This window comes from Panicum hallii, chromosome 2 (genome assembly GCF_002211085.1).
Source record: "Panicum hallii strain FIL2 chromosome 2, PHallii_v3.1, whole genome shotgun sequence".
NCBI classification, from domain to species: domain Eukaryota; kingdom Viridiplantae; phylum Streptophyta; class Magnoliopsida; order Poales; family Poaceae; genus Panicum; species Panicum hallii.
Genome location: NC_038043.1, coordinates 8,446,252 through 8,467,442, shown reverse-complemented (window position 1 = coordinate 8,467,442; position 21,191 = coordinate 8,446,252).

Genomic DNA, 21,191 nt, shown 5'->3' with positions numbered 1-21,191 from the left:
GATGATACCTCAGTTCATCCTTACATTGACAAGACGGACATCTCCCAACCATGCTCAACCACAAAGGTACAAGCTCACCGGTGGCATTTCACACAGGAAACACTGTCCATCTCATCTGGTTATATCTTTCTTTTATTTTCCCGAAATCCCATTTTATCTTTTAAAACACTCACACCTTTATTTTCGAAAAAGCATGTTGTGATCATGATTAAAATATAATAAAGGGAATAAAAGGTCCTAAGCATCTCTAGCAGTAGTTAACGTCCAACAGAGCAAATCTTATATAGACATTAACCTAGGTCATCAAGGAATAGTCATAGCAATCAAGAGGTGGCTATCCAACCATGTCTTGCAATAAAATAATGTATTTTATAAAACAGGCCAATAGGTTGTGTTTATAAAACTGGGATAAATATGCATCAAAGGATGGGATTGGACTTGCCATCCTCAAAGCCTTCCGAAAGCTCCTCCTCGAGGTACGGGTCTTCGAGCTCTGGCTCGCGGTACTGCTCCTCCTCGGCTACACCGTCGGCTACGACACACAAACAATCACACAATAAAAATAAAGTACGCTGACAAGCTTAAAAAAAGAGAGAGGGAAATAGGGAGCTTCAGTTAAAAAAATAGAGAAGACTATTATATTTGTCGGATGTGGATCCTGAGATTTGGAGAAAATATTTGGAGATGATGCGTGGTGGAGTTTGGAATCGATTCGGAACAAAATGTCGCATGAACTGATGAGTTAAAGGTCATTTAGGGAGTAGTTTAAAAGGATGAGGACCTATTTGTAATGAAATAAAGAGATAAAACGAGCTCTGATTAAATATTTGAGAGAGGGAGGTGGAGGGCTGCGGACTGCATAAGAAGGAAAAGTGGAGGGGGTTATGCATAAGTCTGCCTTGCTTCTTCCTCGAGGCAGAACAGGAGGGGGGAGGGGAACGGTAGGATGGGGGGGTGCAGGCCAGGCCATGGGCGTCGGTCCCCTGGTGCATGGCGACGCCTGGGGAGGAGGGGAAAACATAGAGGAGGACGAGGGGGTCCGATTCCGGCCCTCACCTCGTGCGGAGACGGTCTATGGAGGGTTGTCCATGGAGATGGGTGGTGGCCGGCAATGGTGAGCGGCGGTGGCGAGCTGCAGCGCGAGGTAGAGGAGGGGAGGTGCTGGGGCGGCGTGGGCGGAGTGAGGGGCGGCTCGGAGGCTGATTTATAGGCCGAGAGGGAGAGGGGAGTTGGCCTGCATGGGAGGGTCATGGGCAGTACAGGAACCTCGCCATTAATAGCGGCCGGGATGCTCGGGGACAAGGCGTATGCTGCGAGGGCGAGAGGACGGGACGAAGACGGACCGGCGCAGCAGCGGGTCGCACGCCGGCTTGGCGTGCACGGGCAGCAAGCACACAGTGGCACAGCGAGCAGCAGTGGTCGTGGCGGCCGTGGCGTGACGCGGGCGGCGCGATGCGAGAGGGCGTGCACCGCTAGCAACGGGGGCAGCGGCGAGTCGGGCGCTGGCCCGCGCGTGCGCGCAAGGAGCAGGCTACAGCTCGAGCAGGCAGCACGCGTGTGCTCATTTAAATAATTAAAAAATTATTTTATTTTGTATTTTAAATTTTCACTCAGTAGCTCAACAATTTGAATAAGCAAAGATTTGAAATTTAAATTGTTGTGTTACTCAACAATTTAAATAAGCAAGCGGGAGAATTAGAAGAGAGAAATAAAATGGATTTGAACAAAATATGAGAAAAGAAAAGAGGGGACACGAGCGCGGCACCGACGATCGCGGCCGGGCAGGCGCACGCGGCCGACCGTGACACGATGGTGATGTGATGGGACGGCGGGGCCGGTGGAAAAGGAACAGGGATGGGCGGCTACGCGGAAAAAGAGGAAGAGACTGCGCGATGTCAGGACGGCAGAAAATCGGGAGGTGGGCTTCGGGAGCTCGAGCGGCGGAAAAGGTTTAAAAGATTTTTAAGCGAGTGATTGGTAATGTAATTTAAATAAGATAAAAATGCGGGCGTTACAAACCTAACCCACTTAAAATGAATCTCATCCTCGAGATTCGGCTAGCTCCTAAATAGATGGGGAAACTCTTTCTTCAGGGCATCTTCATGTTCCCATGTAGCTTCTTCCACTCCATGTCTGCTCCACTGAACTCTGCAAATCCGTACTTCGAAGTTTCTTGTCCTTTTTGTGACAGTGTCCAAAATCTTGACAGGTACTTCCTGGTACCGCAGATCTGTCTATAAAGCTATTTCTTCTTCCAGCACACGCTCTTTCTCGGGTTCCCTCAGACATCTTCTCAGTTAGGATACATGGAATACTTGGTGTATGTCAGCCATTCCTTCTAGTAGCTCTAGACGGTATGCTACGGCTCCAATTTTCTTCTGTACTCGGTACGGTCTAATGTACTGAGGGGCTAGTTTTCCATGTACATGAAATCTTCGAGTCCCTCAAATAGGTGAAATCTTGAGATAGATGAAGTCTCCTAGATTGAAGCTTACTTCTCGTCTCTTCTTGTCTGAGTAACTCTTCTGTCGAGATTGGGCGGCCTTCAGTTTTTCTCTAATTTCGGCCACTCTTTCTTCTGCTTCCTTTATGAGTGCGGGTCCAACTAGGGCATGCTCTCCAACTTCTGGCCAGGGGGGTTCTGCACTTTCTCCCATAGAGAGCTTCAAATGGTGACATGCCCAAGCTTGCTTGATAACCGTTGTTGTATGAAAACTCAGCATTGGGTAAACTTTATTCCCAATCCTTAACATAAGTAAGGACACATGCTCTTAGCATATCTTCCATAATCTGGTTCACCCTTTCTGTTTGACCATCGGTCTGCTGGTGATAAGCCGAACTGAAATCCAACTTAGTGCCCGTGGCCTTATGCAAACTTTTTCAAAACCTAGAGGTGAATTGGGTTCCTCTATCCGAAGCAATTCTACTAGGCACACCATGCAGCTTCACTATGTTGTCCACATAGATCCGGGCTAGCTTTTCTCCACCATAATTGGTCTGTACGGGTAGGAAGTGAGCGACTTTTGTGAGCCGGTCCACTATCACCCATATGGAGTCATGTCCTTTCTGTGTCTTGGGTAAACCCACTACAAAATCCATCCCTTCCTCATCCCATTTCCAAACCGGGATGGGTAAAGGTTGCAGCAATCCTACTGGCTTCTGATATTCGGCCTTGATTCTTTGACAAGTATCACAATCGGCGACGAACCGTGCAATGTCCGCTTTCGTTCCACTCCACCAATACTTTTGTCTTATATCCACATACATCTTGGTGGATCCTGGGTGGTTGAAATATGCCGAGTTGTGGGCCTCATCCATAATAGTCTACCGGAAGTCTCTTTCCTTGGGTACGCAAATTCTATCTTTGTACCATAAGGTTCCTTTTCATCCACTCTAAAATCCAGTGCCTTGTTTTCTCCAGTATGCATGCGGATTTTCATCAAGTCCTTGTCTGAACCTTGGGCCTTTCTGATCTTATCCTCCAGAGTGGGTTGGACACTCAACTCGCAACTGGATCCATGGGGGGCGATGTGCACATTTAATTGTGCCATTTCTTCTTGTAGGTGGGCATCCTTAGGTCCATAAGATTTCCGGCTTAAGGCATCTGCTACCACGTTTGCTTTACCAGGGTGGTAATGAATTTCTATATTATAATCCTTAACTAGTTGTAACCATCTTCTTTGTCTTAAGTTCAAATCTGGCTGGGTGAAGATGTACTTCAAGCTCTTATGGTCTGTGTAGATCTCACACTTATTCCCAATCAGATAGTGTCTCCAAATCTTGAGGCCATGCACTACGGCTGCAAACTCCAAATGGGTTGGGTAATTCTGCTCATGAGGCTTGAGTTGTCGGGAAGCATATGCCACTACTTTCCCATCTTGCATAAGGACACATCTTAATTCTTGACGGGATGCATCACAATAAATGACAAAATCCCGTTGAATATCCGGCAAGGTTAATACCGGGGCGGTTCTCAGTCTTCTCTTTAACTCCTGGAAGCTTCTCTCAGATGACTCGGTCTAGGTGAACTTCTTCTCTTTCTTGAGTAGTTCTGTCATGGGTCGGGCTATCTTGGAGAATCCTTCAATAAATCTCCGATAATATCCGGCTAAGCCGAGAAAGCTCCTGATTTCACTAACATTGGTTGGTTGCTGCCAATTGGAGACTGCTTTGACTTTTTCGGGGTCCACTTCAACCTCTTCTGCGGTCAAGATATGACCAAGGAATGCTACTTTCTCAAGCCAAAATTCACACTTGCTGAACTTGACGTAGAGCTTGTGCGCTCTCAACTTTTCCAAAACCACTCGTAGGTGCTGCTCATGTTCTTCGACACTCTTAGAGTAAATAAGTATGTTGTCAATGAAAACTACGACAAACTTATCTAACTCTTCCATAAACACCTTATTCATGAGGTTCATGAAATGGGCAGGTGCATTGGTGAGTCCAAAGGACATCACCGTAAACTCATATTGCCCATAGCGGGTGACGAAGGCCGTCTTCGGAATATCACTTTCCTTAATCTTGAGCTGGTGATATCCTGACCTTAAGTCTATCTTGGAGAAATACTTAGCTCCCTTCAGTTGATCAAAGAGGTCATCAATTCTGGGAAGGGGGTATTTGTTCTTGATGGTGACTTCATTTAGTGCACGGTAATCCAGGCACATCCTCATGCTCCCGTCCTTCTTCTTGACGAACAAGACTGGAGCTCCCCATGGTGATGAGCTTGGTCTAATGAAACCACTTTGTTGTAACTCTTCTAGTTGTCTCTTTAGTTCTGCCAATTCAGAGGCTGCCATCCTATACGGTCTCTTAGCTATAGGGGAGGTTCCAGCGACAAGGTCAATGATAAACTCTATATCCCTATCTGGCGGCATTCTCGGGAGTTCTTCAGGGAAAACCTCTAGGTATTCATTTACTACTAGAACTTCTTCCAAGGATTTAGCTTCCATACTAAAAAACCATTGGGTTCGGTCCACTTCCTTGAGTATGGCAGGTTACTTGTACTCCTTCTGGGTTGGTTAGGTGTATCACCTTGTCAGCACAACTTATAAGGCCATTGTGCAGGCTTAGCAATCCATTCCAAGGATCACGTCTATACCTTTAGACTTAAGTACTACTAGGTCTTCTAGGAACTCTACCCCACTTAAAATGATCCTTACCCGAGAACAACCTAGTTGACACTTAATGTCACCTCCAGGCATTCGGGTTAATAGGGGTGTTTTTAGTAGTACTGTAGGTATATTGTACTTTTCCACAAAACTTGAGGATACGAATGAATGTGATGCTCCAGAATCAAATAATGTTGTTGCCAAAATTGAGCTGAATAGAAACTCACCGAGCACTACGCCCTGAGCATCCTGAGCAGCTGCATAGTAGTTCTCCCACCAAACCAAAGCAGTTCCTGTGAGCTGGTGAGCAGTCAAACGGACCTTGTCACAGTCTCCATGCTCAAATGGCTCGAGTTTTCTCTTGATAACATGCAGCCAGTCATCTGCATCCAAGGGGTTGTTGGATCCTGCAAAGGTGGGTGGCTTGACCCTCAGAAAAGCTATCAGTTTGTCATTTGTACTCTGCTCACGGGGCTTTGGATTGGTAGTAACATTGGTCAAAGCTTCCAGTAGGAGGTTCTGGTTGTTCAACACTTGCACCAGGTAAATGGCCGGTGGGGGTGGGGCCTGACGTGCTCCCACTTGGCTTTCTCCTCCCTGCTGGCTTACTTCCTAATCTTCCTGATCTTCATGGCTGAGGGCTTGTCCTTGCACACCCTGCTGCCTCTCCGCACTTGGAGTGGTACGTGTCTGACTTTGGGAGGTCCTGGTGTTACGCCTGGGGGCCATCTGTGGATTGAGTAAAACTTTTATGAGACTTAGATTTGGAATTAAGTGATGTTTAAGTTATTTATTTTTGTATTTTTGAAAAGGAAGAATCCACCTCCTGCCGACAAGCACACAGACTAACAAGCATCAAGCACAAACAGTTTTATTTATTAAGCTGGGGGTACAACACTTGGGAGGGTACAGCCAAAACACGCACTATACGGTCGGGTACAAAGGGTACAACAGATGGGAGGGGCACAACTAAGGATGGCAATGGACACGAATTATCCGCGTACCCGCGGGTAAAAAACCGTTGGGTATGGGTTTGGGTACCATTTCATACCCGCGGGTACGGGTACGGGTAGCAAATAATATCCACGGATATTTTTAAAACGGGTAACAAAAATTACTATCCATACCCGAAACCCGAAATCCGCATCTGACATGTGGGTCCACATCAAAACCATATATATAACGAAAACCCTAACCCTTACTCCCCCACACTCCCACCCCCACTCCAGCCCAGGCTCCCAGCCGCCGCCGCCCCACCCGACCGCCCGCGCCAGCGCCAGCGCTCCCCTCCCCCCGGGCGCCCGCCCCGCGCCCCCAGGCCGGCCGCGGGCAGATCCAGCTCCAGCTCCGCCGGCCACCCCTGCGGGCACGCCAGGCCGGCCGCCCACCCGGCCCCCCCCCGGCGCGCGCTAGGCGCCTAGGCCCCGCCCCCGCGCCACGCCAGCGGCCGGCCCCCCCCGGCGGCGCCACGCCAGCCCCCCCCCCCCCCCGCCCCCGCCCCCGCCGACGGTGCGCTCCAGCCTCCAGCGCCCCCCCCGGACGGTGGTAGGCCCCGCGCCCCCGCCTCTGCGCCTCCACCTGCGCGCGCCAGGCTGCAGGCCGCCCCCCCCAGGCTGCAGGCCTCCGCGCCTCCAACCCCCCCCCCAGCGGCGCTGGAGCTGGATCTGCAAAAAACGGATATATCCGCGGATATCCGTTACCCGCGGATAACGGATATGGATACGGTTTGCTATCCGTTGCGGGTAACGGGTATGGGTTCGGGTATAGTTTTTAGGTCACGGGTATGGATATCCAGAGGCAATATCCGCGGATAGTTCACCCGTTGCCATCCCTAGGCACAACCCTAAGCTTGGGCTCAGGATGGCTTCATTCCTGGGGGCATCTCTGAGGCATGCTACTCGCAGGGTGAGCCGTCTTTCGGGGCGGAGTGCACTTCCAGTGGGATGAGTAGCTCTTCCTCGTCGTCCTCAAGGATCCCATTTTCTCGAGGCTGTTCGACAGCTCCTTCTTCTGTGGCTGCTGCTGACCTTTTGGCACCTTCGGTGGAGCTTGCGGGGTCCCTAAAAAGTCCTCCCCATCCTATGATGGGTGTCCCAATTAGGACTTGGGTCTCCCCGATTGCCGGGACGGGCGTTCCACTGCTGGTCCATTCTTGCATACGCCGATCCTGGATCTGCTTGAGGTTCTCATGAGCAACGGCTTCGCTACTTATAGCGGCCGTGGTTCTTGCTTCGGCTTGAGCCACCCGGATTTGGTGCATCCTCACTGCAAGCTTTGCTTGCTCAGCCTGGTGGGTTTGCTCCCTTAGGAATCGGGCTTGCTCGTCGAAGAGCTTGTCCAAGGAGACGAGGTAGGTGACAACATGGTACAAAAGGTCTTCTTGATGGTGGCGCCGTTCCAAGTTCCTCATGCGGGCCTGCCAGACTTGCGTCCTGATGGCCGGGGGGAAAAAGCCTCATCGGTGTGGGAATGAGGTGTTCCTCAAAGATCCGGCACAGGTAGCAGAGAGCCTTTCTGATGGCCAAGGGATAGGCATTTCGATGTTGAAATCCTGTAGCAGTCACTCGCCACGGCTCGATGTTGGGGTATGCTTCTTGCGATGGAAAGAACCACCCTACAGCGAGGAGTGCTGAGGTGTTCGTACTCTCTGCTGTAGTACCTTGGGCGCTCAGTAACACCGAGGTGCTCCAGGGAGTTGATCAAAAGGCGGGGGAAACCAGGCTCTTCTTGGCAAACGCCCTGGGTCCAACCATTCTCAGCCATCTGAAAACAAAGGTAGAGTGAACAAGCCTTGCACACATGGTAGGGTACAAAAAGGATAGACGGTCTTTATTTTTCAATAGGGTCGGGTACATCTCCCAAGGATACATTATTACTAGGATGATAGCTCTAGCTTAGGTACTCTACTCTTCCCAAGGAGATTCTTCCTCGATCCGGTTAGGGCACTTCTTTGGTTGAAGACATTGCTCCAATACCTCATCTTCGGTCTGAGTGCCGTTATCCCAATGGGTTTCTTCGGGTTCTCCTTCCAGTAATCCAGCTTCTCTTCTGCATTCCTCGATATGTTCCCTTTCTCGAGCGTTGCTTCACCATATGTCTTGGAGAGAGGCTAGGGAACTCTCAGCTTGTGCCTCAGCTTCTATTGTTCTCCTCCATTGTATTTCCAATTCTTGTTCTGCCTTTTCTGCCCTGCGGATTTGGTGCTTTAGTTGTTTTGCCTGTTCGTGCTAAATTCGGTCTAGGCCGGTGAGGTAAATGAACAGGTGGGAAACCGTATCTTCTAGTTCTTCTTCGCTTCCCAATCCTCTCATCCGGGCAATCCATGAGCGTCCTCTTCCTCTAGCAGGTGGGAAAAATCTCATAGGAGTTCGCTGAAGATGATGCTTATATACCACGCGTAGGCGTCGCAGGGCTTTTCGGGCAGTCTTTCGGTAAGTGTCTGGGAACCCAAAGCCGGTGGTGGAGATGAACCAGGGATCCACGGTGGGGTAGAGTGTGATTTTTTCCATGCAGATCATCAGATCACACCGAAGGGTGACTCTGAAGTTGTACTCCCAGTAGGTGTACTCCGGTGGGTCCACAACTCCGATGCGTTCCAGGCTGAGTAGCATTAACTTAGGAAGGCCAGACTCTGCGGGGCAGATTTCGTCACTCCATCCATTGTCAGCCATCTGGAACAAGATAAGGGTCAAAGGTAAGTGCCGTGTGGATATGTGAGTTAAGTGGGGAAATATCTAGTGGGAAACGGTTTAGAAAATGTCCTCGGTCCTAAGGGTGACGTCCTACGGCCAACCTACGGCTCCGATACCACCTGAAGCGTCCCCTCATCAGAGGTGACCAAATGTGATACAAATATTAGTCCCAAAAGGCTGATAACACATCTATTACATCGGATGGTTCATTACCGTACAAACCGCCGAGGTAGCGAGCACTGAAGCGCCACTATCACCAGGGACAACATAAGGACTAAAACCCAAACTAAAGTGCCAACCATATCTAAGATAACATCAGAGTCTTGCACCATGGTAAGCTTCCTATGGAGACGCTGAACCACAGGCAAAGTTGGGTGCAGGATGGCAACCTACTCGATGTCTTCAGGAACGAAGTTCGGATCCTCCTCTGTAAAAACTAAGCAAGAGTGAGTACATACGTACTCAACAAGTCCGACCACACCCACGGAGGGGGATAATAAAGGTCATGCACGGGATATATAAGGGATAAGCTAGGGTTCATTTGTGATAGAGCAAGGTTTTACACATGCAAGGGTTCATTTAATAAAAGAGTTTTCTCAAAATATTTCTGTAGTAATCGAATAATAAGTGGGATTGATCCTACACAAAGGATCCAAGTTTTAATGCTACTGGACTCCACATCCACAGTAGCTCACGGCACAACTGTTGGACACTTTTAAAACAACTCACGCCACAAAACCAACTATCCCAAAAAGTCTATTGAAGTGACTATGCCGTAACTCGTCCAATACCGTGGACACGGCTATTCGAATATATTTTACACTCTGCAGAGGTTGTACACTTTACCCACAAGTAGGGTACTGCACTACGAACACCTTAGTGTCGCTGCGGATCCTAACAAAGCCATTACCCACCTTATCTGAATCTAACTAGCCAACACGGAAGTAACCATGAGGTTAATGACCTATCAACAAAGTCATAACCGGGATATAACTCACACAGATCGTATTCCCTCTCCATGATCTCCTTTTGCTCACCAGCTCTCCTTTTGGCTAGCAGAACAACTAGTGGGGTTTAAGCTAAGCCGTTGCCCACACAACGGTCGAGTGGTTGTACGATAAGTGGGTTAGGCAAGATGAGACCTCAGTTCATCCTTACATTGACAAGATGGACATCTTCCAACCATGCTCAACCACAAAGGTACAAGCTCACTAGTGGCATTTCACACAGGAAACACCGTCCATCTCATCAGGTTATATCTTTCTTTTATTTTTCCGAAATCCTGTTTTATCTTTTAAAACACTCACACCTTTATTTTTGATAATGTGCGTTGTGGTCATGATTAAAAGATAATAAAGGGAATAAAAGATCCTAAGCATCTCTAGCAGTAGTTAACGTCCAACAGAGCAAATCCTATATAGACATTAACCTAGGTCATCAAGGAATAGTCATAGCAATCAAGGGGTGGCTATGCAACCATGTCTTGCAATAAACAATGCATTTTATAAAACAGGCCAATAGGTTGTGTTTATAAAACTGGGATAAATATGCATCAAAGGATGGGATTGGACTTGCCGTCCTCAAAGCCTTCCGGAAGCTCCTCCTCGAGGTACGGGTCTTCGGGCTCCGGCTCGCGGTACTGCTCCTCCTCGGTCGCACCGCTACGACACACAAACAATCACACAATAAAAACAAAGTACGCCGATGAGCTTAAAAAAAGAGAGGGAAATAGGGAGCTTCGATTAAAAAAATAAAGAAGACTATTATATTTGTCGGATGTGGATCCTCAGACTTGTTGAAAATATTTGGAGATGATGCGTGGTGGAGTTTGGAATCGATTCGGAAACAAAATGTCGCATGAACTGATGAGTTAAAGGTCATTTAGGGAGTAGTTTAAAAGGATGAGGACCTATTTGTAATGAAATAAAGAGATTGAAGGAGCTCTGATTAAATATTTGAGAGAGGGAGGTGGAGGGCTGCGGACTGCATAAGAAGAAAAAGTGGAGGGGGTTATGCACAGGTCTGCCTTTCTTCTTCCTCGAGGCAGAATAGGAGGGGGGAGGGGAACGGTAGGATGGGAGGGTCACGAGCAGTACAGGAACCTCACCATTAATGGCGGCCGGGATGCTCGGAGACAAGGCACAAGCTGCGAGGGCGAGGGGACGGGACGGAGATGGACCAACGCAGCAGCGGGTCGCACGCCGGCTTGGCGTGCACGGGCAGCAAGCACACAGTGGCACAGCAAGCAGCAGCGGCCGCGGCGGCCGTGGCGTGAAGCGGGCGGCGCGATGCGAGGGCGCGTGCACAGCTAGCAACGGGGGTAGCGGCGTGTCGTGCGCTGGCCCGCGCGTGCGCTCAAGGAGCGGGCTACAGCTCGAGCAGGCAGCATGCATGTCTCATTTAAATTATTAAAAAATTATTTTATTTTTTTATTTTAAATTTTCACTCAGTAGCTCAACATTTTGAATAAGCAAAGATATGAAATTTAAATTGTTGCGTTACTCAACATTTTAAATAAGCAAGTGGGAGAATCAGAAGAGGGAAATAAAATAGATTTGAACAAAATATGAGAAAAGAAAAGAGGGGACATGTGGCAAAACCAACCTGAATTACACCGGCTCAATTACGCGAGTCCACTCTTGAGGGCTCCAACGTGCTTCAAACGGTATAATCCCTTGGCCTGTCGGGTAACGTCCCGATAAACCACGGAATGCAGGATCAAACAAGGTACCTCGCACGAAGGCGAGTCCAGAGATATAAATTCCATAATATTTTTACATCACAGGCAAATACAATACATGAGTATTTTAAAAGTAACATCAGTTACCGACTGATGGAATTTATTACAAAACCGTTTTAAGGTTCAAGTCTTGCAGGGGAGTTTAAAGCACGAGCACTGTACACGTCGCCAGTTCAGATATCATGCTAGCCCTGGCATAATATCACTCGGAGGGATCTGTGTTGCCCGGGGATGGGTCCCACTCCACGGAGCAACTATCGGGCAGTGGGTAAGGCCACGGTACAGGCAGAGCTGAGTCGTCAGGGGGATTACCTGAACAAAATGTTACAAGGCAAGGCTGAGTATTCTAATACTCAGCAAGGCTTACCCGTTCATGGTATACTTAGCCATGTAACTAGACTTATGAAGGCTTTTCAGGTTTTGGGTAGAGTTTTTAACTGAAAAGCAACAAAGAGTAGGTCCTTAATTTCAACTTTTAGCTTTCAAGTTCTATGTGATTATCCATTCTAGATAAGCACCTATATCTATTCAAGCATGGTAGAATCTTTGGCCAAACATCATCTTTGATAACCGTATAATTGCTCTTGTTACTCTATATGGTAAAGGGATCAAGCAGTCTCAACCTCCGCGAGAAACGGACGATTCCTGAATCGAATTTCAGCCTTGCAAGGGTAAACCTAACTCACACGCTTGGAACATCCAACGATTGTTCCGAAGCAACCGTTTGCCTTTCATTCCGACTCGTGGATCAGAGCCACCACAAGCGACTGCAGGACCATACGCACATCCAATGTTGTAACGCCCGCGTTTTATCTTATTTAAATTATAGTACAAATCACTCGCTAAAAATAATTTTCAAAACTTTTTCGTCGTCGAGCTCAAATCGTTCCTAAATCTTTTACCGTCCGAGCTCCTAATCGCCCAAAACGTTTCCTGACGTTTCGCCGTCTGACATCCAAAGTTAACCGCCATCCTTTCTCTGTTCCTCGACCCACGTGCCGTGCCGCGTGCTCAATCCGGCGCTCGCGACCGTCGCCGCGAATTCCGCCGACGCGCCCCCCCTCCTTTCCTTTTTCCCCTGTTTCTCTTTTCCCCTTTTTCCTTTTTTCCCCTTTTCTCTTTTTCTTTTTCCTTATCCTTCCCTCATCTCCCTCGCACACGCAGCACGACGCCGAGCAGAGCTCGATGCCGAGCGCCCGGCCACCACCACCCCCCCACTTGCGGCCTCCACTGGGGCTGCCTAACTCGGCCCGTCCTCTGCGCGCGTCGTGCCCCCTTGCCCGCCTCGGCGCTCGCGCTTGCCCCTGCGAGCCACGGCGGAGCAGAGCTGGCCGCCGCGCGGCACCTCGCCATTGGCCGCCCCCCCTGTGCCGCACATCCCCCAGGCCGCCCCTCCCCGCTACGCGCCACCGACCACTCTGCGCGACGACGACTCAGCGCCACCGCCGCCCCCACCGCCATTACTGGCCGTCTTCGGAGCTCACCGGCCTTCACCGCGCCCCCTCCTTCCCGCCCTCGCCGGCCTATAAATACGCCCCCCCCCACGTCGCGCCCCACCACCACCACAACCTCCACCGCCGCCCCTAGCCCCCTCCCCGGCCCTGCATCGCCGCCGCCGCAAGTGCCTCCACCCGCCGCTGCTGGCCACCGTGGCCAGGCCACTTTGCGCCATCCCCGCTCGTGGTGAGTGGAGGAATCGGTTCCCCTTGCCCCCCTCTCCGTTTTGCCCCTACCCCCGGCCGCCGCCGTGCCCTGGGGCCGCCGGAATCGGCGCCGCCGCCGGCGCCCCTCCCCCTCCTCTGTTCCAGGCAACGGGAGGAGGAAGAAGGGCAACCTTGCCCTGAGTCCCCTGCCCTTCTTTCTATTTCATTAAGAGCCCCCACCTCTCTTTAATCCCTTTTTCCAAATAAACCCCCTATTCGCTCTATTTAGGAAATGAACCCTTCCACTACACAAAATAATTATGGATAAGCCCCTGACCCTTTTCAGAGTACCCTAGGTATTCCCAAAAATTCTAATCAAGCCCTCCCCTCCCAACAGTATTTACAAATAGGCCCTTGGATCCTTATTCATTCCCTAAACCCCTGTTTGGCCTATTATTTCATGCGCCAAAAATCTTCCGTTTGCCCCGAAACTTCACCATGCCATTTCTAAAATAATTTCGGCCATGCCATCAAGAAATCTCCCAAAAATATTCTTTCTACCATTGTTTCTTAAGTTTTTCCTGATTCGGGCTCGATGATAAAACCTTTATTTCTCTTCTTTATTGTATGTTTGTTTGTGTGCGGTGTAGATCACGAAGTGACCAAGGGAGAACCCGTCGACGAGCAGTACTGCGAGCAAGAGTCCGAGGACCAGTACCGCGAGCCCGAACCCGACGGACAGTACCTCGATCAGGACTTCCCAGAAGGCTTTGTGAATGGCAAGTCCAATCCCATCCTTTGATGCATATTTATCCCAGTGTTACAAACGCAATCTATTGGCCTATTTTATAAAATGCATCGTTTTATTGCCAGACATGGTTGGATAGCCACCCCTTGATTGCTATGACTATCCCTTGATGACCTAGGATTTGCTCTGTTAGACGTTAACTACTGCTAGAGATGCTTATTACCTGTTATTCCCTTTATTATATTTTAAACCATGACCACAAGCGCTTTACGAAAAATAAGGGTGCGAGTGTTTTAAAAGATAAAACGGGATTTTGGGAAAATAAAAGAAAGATATAACCTGACGAGATGGACGGCATTTTCTATGTGAAATGCCACTGGTGTGCTTGTACCTTTGTGGTTGAGCATGGTCGGGAGATGTCCGTCTGGTCAATATAAGGATGAACTGAGGTGTCATCTCGCCTAACCCATTTATCGTACAACCACTCGACCGTTGTGTGGGCAACGGCTTAGCATAAACCCCACTAGTTGTTCTGCTAGCCAAAAGGAGAGCGGGTGAGCAACGGGAGACCATGGAGAAGGAATACGATCTGTGTGAGTTATGTCCCAGTTATGACTTTGTTAATAGGTCATTAACCCCATGGTAGCTTCCGTGTTGGCTAGTTAGATTCAACTAAGGTGGGTAATGGCTTTGTTAGGATCCGCCGCGACATTAAGGTGTTCGTAGTGCGGTACCCTACTTGTGGGTAAAGTGTACCACCTCTGCAGAGTGAAAAATCTATTCGAATAGCCGTGTCCACGGTATTGGACGCGTTACGGCATGGTCACTTCAATAGATATTTTGGGATGATTGGTTTTGTGGCGTGAGTTGTTTTGAAAGTGCCCGGCAGTTGTGCAGTAAGCTACTGTGGATGTGGAGTCCGGTAGCATTAAAACTTGGATCCTTTGTGTAGGATCAACCCCACTTATTATTCGATTACTATAAAAATGTCTTGAGAAAGTCTTTTATTAAATGTGTATCAGCCTCCTGGGACTGATTTTTATATCACATTTAAGTCACCTCGGATGAGGGGGCGCTTCAGGTGGTATCAGAGTCGTAGGTTGGCCGTAGGACGCGACCCTTAAGACCGAGGACATTTTCTAAGCCATTTCCCGCTAGATCTTTCCCCACTTAACTCACCTTTCCACACGGCACTTACCTTTGGCCCTTGTCTGATTCCAGATGGCTGACAATGGATGGAGTGACGGGATCTGCCCCGCAGAGCCTGGCCTTCCGAAGTTATTGCTACTCAGCCTGGGACGCGTCGGAGTTGTGGACCCACCGGAGTACACCTACCGGGAGCACAACTTTAGAGGGACCCTTCGGTGTGACCTGATGATCTTCGTGGGAAAAAGCACACTTTACCCCGACGTGGATCCCTGGTTCATCTCCACCACTGGCTTTGGGTTCCCAGACACCTACCGAAAGGCTGCCCGAAAAGCCCTGCGACGCCTACGCGTGGTCTATAGGCATCATCTTCAGCGAACTCCTATAGGATTTTTCCCACCTACTGGAGGGAGAGGACGCTCATGGATTGCCCGGATGAGAGGATTAGGGAGGGAAGAAGAAGAACTAGAAGATACGGTTTCCCACCTGTCCATTTACCTCACCGGCCTAGACCGACTTTACAGCAAACAGACAAAACAACTGAAGCACCAAATCCGTAGGGCAGAAAAGGCAGAGCAAGAGTTGGAAGTTCAATGCAGGAGAGCAATAGAAGCTGAGGCTCAAGCTGAGAGTTCCCTAGCCTCTCTCCAAGACATATGGCGAAGCAACACTCAAGAAAGGGAATGTATCAAGGCGCACAGAAGAGAAGCTGGATTACTGGAAGGAGAACCCGAAGAAACCCATTGGGATAAGAGCACTCAGACCGAAGAAGAGGTATTGGGGCAATGTCTTCCGCCAAAGAAGTGACCTAACCGGATCGGGGAAGGATCCCCTTGGGAAGAGTAGGGTACCTAAGCTAGAGCTATCACCCTAGTAATAATGTATCCTTGGGAAATGTACCCGATCCTAATAAAGACCATCTATCCTTCTTGTACCCTACCATGTGCGCAAGGCTTGTTCACTCTACCTTTGTTTTCAGATGGCCGAGAATTTGTGGACCCAGGGTGTTTGCCAAGAAGAACCTGGTTTTCCCCGCCTTTTGATCAACTCCCTGGAGCGCCTCGGTGTTACCGAGCGCCCAAGGTACTACAGTAGAGAGTACGAACACCTCGGCACTCTTCGCTGTAGGGTGGTTCTCTCCATCGCCAGAAGCACCCGCCACCCCGAAATCGAGCCATGGCGAGTGACTGCCACAGGATTTCAACATCGGGATGCCTATCCCTTGGCCATCAGAAAGGCTCTCCGTTACCTGTGCCGGATCTTCGAGGAACACCTCATCCCCACACCAATGAGGCTTTTTCCTCCGGTCATCAGGACGCAAGTCTGGCAGGCCCGCATGAGGAACTTGGAACGGCGCCGCCATCAAGAAGACCTTTTGTACCATGTGGTTGCCTACCTCATCTCCTTGGATAAGCTCTTCGACGAGCAAGCCCGAATCTTAAGGGAGCAAACCCACCGGGCCGAGCAAGCTGAGCTTGTAGTGAGGATGCACCAAATCCGGGTGGCTCAAGCCGAAGCAAGGACCGCGGCCGCTATAAGTAGCGAAGCCGTCGCTCATGAAAACCTCAGGCAGATCCAGGATCGGCGCATGCAAGAATGGACCAACAGTGGAACGCCCGTCTCGGCAATCGGGGAGACCCAAGTCCTAATTGGAACACCCATCACAGGATGGGGAGGACTTTTTGGGACTCCGCAAGCTCCACCTGAAGGCGCCGAAAGGATAGCTGCAACCGTAGAAGGAGGAGCTGTCGAACAGCTCTGAGAAAATGGGATCCTCGAGGACGACGAGGAAGAGCTACTCATTCCACTGGAAGTGCACTCCGCCCCGGAAGATGACTCGCCCCGTGAGTAGTATGCCTTAGAGGTGCCCAGGGATGAAGCCGTCCCGGCCCCAAGCTTAGAGTTGTGCGCACCCATCTGTTGTGCCCTTTGTACCCGACCGTGTAGTGCGTGTTTTGGCTGTACCCTCCCAAGTGTTGTACCCCAGCGTAATAAATAAAACTAATTGCGCTTGATGCTTGTTAGTCTATGCGATTGCCAGCAGTAGGTGGAGTCTGCCTTTTCAAAAATACGCAAATAAAATATCACTTAATTCCAAATCTAAGTCTCATAAGGGTTTTGCCCAATCCACAGACGGCCCCCAGGCGTAACAACCGGACCTTCCAAAGACAGGCACATACCACTCCAAGTGCGGAGAGACAACAGGGTATGCAAGGACAAGCCCCCGGCCATGAAGATCAGGAAGATCAGGAAGTGAGCCAGCAGGGAGGAGAAAGCCAAGTAGGAGCACGTCATGCCCCACCCCCACCGGCCATTGACCTGGTGCAAGTATTGAACAACCAGAACCTCCTACTGGAAGCTTTGACCAATGTCATCACCAACCCAAGGCCCCGTGAGCATAGTACAAATAACAAACTGACAGCTTTTCTGAGGACCAAGCCACCCACCTTTGCAGGATCGTACAACCCCTTGGATGCAGATGACTGGCTGCGTGCTATCAAGAGAAAACTCAAACCATTTGAGCATGGAGACCGTGACAAGGTCTGTTTGGCTGCTCACCAGCTCACTGGAATTGCTTTGGCTTGGTGGGAGAACTACTGTGCAGCTGCTTAGGATGCCTCCACTATCACTTGGAAGGAGTTTGTGGATGAGTTCCATCTCTATCACATCCCAGCAGCCACCATGAAGCGCAAGGCGGAGGAGTTCCGTGAGCTGCAACAAGGCAACAAGTCCGTTGAGGAGTATACATACCAGTTCATAGAACTAGCTCGCTATGCACCGGAGGAAGTAGACAAGGATGAAAAGAAGCAGGATATGTTCAGAAAGGGTTTAAATGCAGAACTTAAGAAGCTGCTTTCCCCATGCATCTACCCAGACTTCAATACACTGATGAACATGGCTATCATCACTGAGAGAGCCATGGCAGAGGAAAAGAGAGACAATAAGCGTAATTTCCTAGAAACCAAGGCTTGCCAGCAGGACCGTTTCCAGAAATCGAGGCACTTTGGCCCTCCAGTGACTAAAGCCCCTATGCAGTATAGGACCCAGTCACAAGCTACTGGCTCTCAAGCCCCTAGCACCTAGCTTAGACAGTTCAAGAGCCAGAACACCATGAAGGCCCCACAGAGCAATGCAAGCCAAGTTACTGCCAGCAGCAATGCCCGAGCATGCTTCAACTGCCGTGAGACAGGGCACTTCATTGCCAATTGCCCATATGCCAATAACAAGCCGGCAGCATCAGCCCTCTCCAACTCAATGAATGGACCAAGGCCAGCTTTATCGGGAGCCAATTGTGTACCCATCCGCAATAACAATACCGGCAACAACAACCAACAGATGGGGCCGCCCCAGCACTCCTTCGGACGAGCCCGCATCATCCACATCAACGCGCAAGAGGCTGAGGACGCTCAGGGCGTAGTGCTCGGTGAGTTTCTAGTCAGCTCAGTTTTGGCAACAATATTATTTGATTCTGGAGCATCACATTCGTTCGTATCCTCAAGTTTTGTGGAAAAGCACAATATACCTACAGTACTACTAAAAACACCCCTATTAACCCGAACGCCTGGAGGTGACATTAAGTGCCAACTGGGTTGTTCTCGGGTAAGGATCATTTTAAGTGGGGTAGAGTTCCTAGCAGACCTAGTAGTACTTAAGTCTAAAGGTATAGATGTGATCCTTGGAATGGATTGGCTAAGCCTGCACAATGGCCTTATAAGTTGTGCTGACAAGGTGGTACACCTAACCAACCCAGAAGGAGTACAAGTAACCTGCCATACTCAGGGAAGTGGACCGGACCCAATGGTTTTTAGTATGGAAGCTAAATTCTTGGAAGAAGTTCCAGTAGTAAATGAATACTTAGATGTTTTCCCGAAAAAACTCCCGGGAATGCCGCGAGATAGAGATATAGAGTTTGTCATTGACCTTGTCCCTGGAACCTCCCCTATAGCTAAGAGACCGTATAGGATGGCAGCCTCTGAATTGGCAGAACTAAAGAGACAACTGGAAGAGTTACAACAAAGTGGTTTCATTAGACCAAGCTCATCACCATGGGGAGCTCCAGTCTTGTTCGTCAAGAAGAAGGACGGGAGCATGAGGATGTGCGTGGATTACCGTGCACTAATGAAGTCACCATCAAGAACAAATACCCCCTTCCCAGAATTGATGACCTCTTTGATCAACTGAAGGGAGCCAAGTATTTCTCCAAGATAGACTTAAGGTCAGGATATCACCAGCTCAAGATTAAGGAAAGTGATATTCCGAAGACGGCCTTCGTCACCCGCTATGGGCAATATGAGTTTACGGTGATGTCCCTTGGACTCACCAATGCACCGGCTTATTTCATGAACCTCATGAATAAGGTGTTTATGGAAGAGTTAGATAAGTTTGTCATAGTTTTCATTGCCGACATACTTATATACTCTAAGAGTGTCGTAGAACATGAGCAACACCTACGAGTGGTTTTGAAAAAGTTGAGAGCACACAAGCTCTACGCCAAGTTCAGCAAGTGTGAATTTTGGCTTGAGAAAGTAGTATTTCTTGGTCATATCTTGGCCGCGGAAGGAGTAGCAGTGGACCCCGAAAAAGTCAAAGCAGTCTCCAATTGGCAGCAACCAACCAATGTTAGTGAAATCAGGAGCTTTCTCGGTTTAGCCGGATATTACCGGAGATTTATTGAAGGATTCTCCAAGATAGCCCGACCCATGACAGAGCTACTCAAGAAAGAGAAGAAGTTCACCTGGACTGAGTCATGTGAGAGAAGCTTCCAGGAGTTAAAGAGAAGACTGACAACCGCCCCGGTATTAACCTTGCCAGATATTCAACGGGACTTTGTCATTTATTGTGATGCATCCCGTCAAGAATTAGGATGTGTCCTTATGCAAGATGGGAAAGTAGTGGCATATGCTTCCCGACAACTCAAGCCTCATGAACAGAATTACCCAACCCATGATTTGGAGTTTGTAGCCGTAGTACATGCCCTCAAGATTTGGAGACACTATCTGATTGGGAATAGGTGTGAGATCTACACAGACCATAAGAGCTTAAAGTACATTTTCACCCAGCCAGATTTGAACTTAAGGCAAAGAAGGTGGTTAGAACTAGTTAAGGATTATAATGTGGTAATTCATTACCATCCTGGTAAAGCAAACGTGGTAGCAGATGCCTTAAGCCGGAAATCTTATGGACCTAAGGATGCCCACCTACGGGAAGAAATGGGACGATTAAATGTGCACATCGTCCCCTATGGTTCCAGTCGCAAGTTGAGTGTTCAACCCACTTTGGAGGACAAGATCAGAAAAGCCCAAGGTTCAGATAAGGACTTGATGAGAATCCGCATGCATACTGGAGAAAACAAGGCACCGGATTTTAGAGTGGATGACAAAGGAACCTTATGGTACAAAGATAGAATTTGCGTACCAAAGGAAGGAGACTTCCGACAGACTATTATGGATGAGGCCCACAACTCAGCATATTCCATCCACCCGGGATCCACCAAGATGTATGTGGATATAAGACAAAAGTATTGGTGGAGTGGAATGAAGGCGGACATTGCAAGGTTCATCACCCATTGTGATACTTGTCAAAGAATCAAGGCCGAACATCAGAAGCCAGCAGGATTGCTGCAACCCTTACCCATCCCGGTTTGGAAATGGGATGAGATAGGAATGGATTTTGTAGTGGGTTTACCCAAGACACAGAAAGGACATGACTCCATATGGGTGATAGTGGACCGGCTCACAAAAGTCGCTCACTTCCTACCTGTACGGACCAATTATGGTGGAGAAAAGCTAGCTCGGCTCTATGTGGACAACATAGTGAAGCTGCATGGTGTGCCTAGCAGAATTGTTTCGGATAGAGGAACCCAATTCACCTCTAGGTTTTGGAAAAGTTTGCATAAGGCCATGGGCACCAAGTTGGATTTCAGTTCGGCTTATCACCCGCAGACCGATGGTCAAACAGAAAGGGTGAACCAGATTATGGAGGATATGCTAAGAGCATGTGTCCTTACTTATGGCAAGGATTGGGAACAAAGTTTACCGTATGCTGAGTTTTCGTACAACAACGGTTACCAAGCAAGCTTGGGCATGTCACCATTTGAAGCTCTCTATGGGAGAA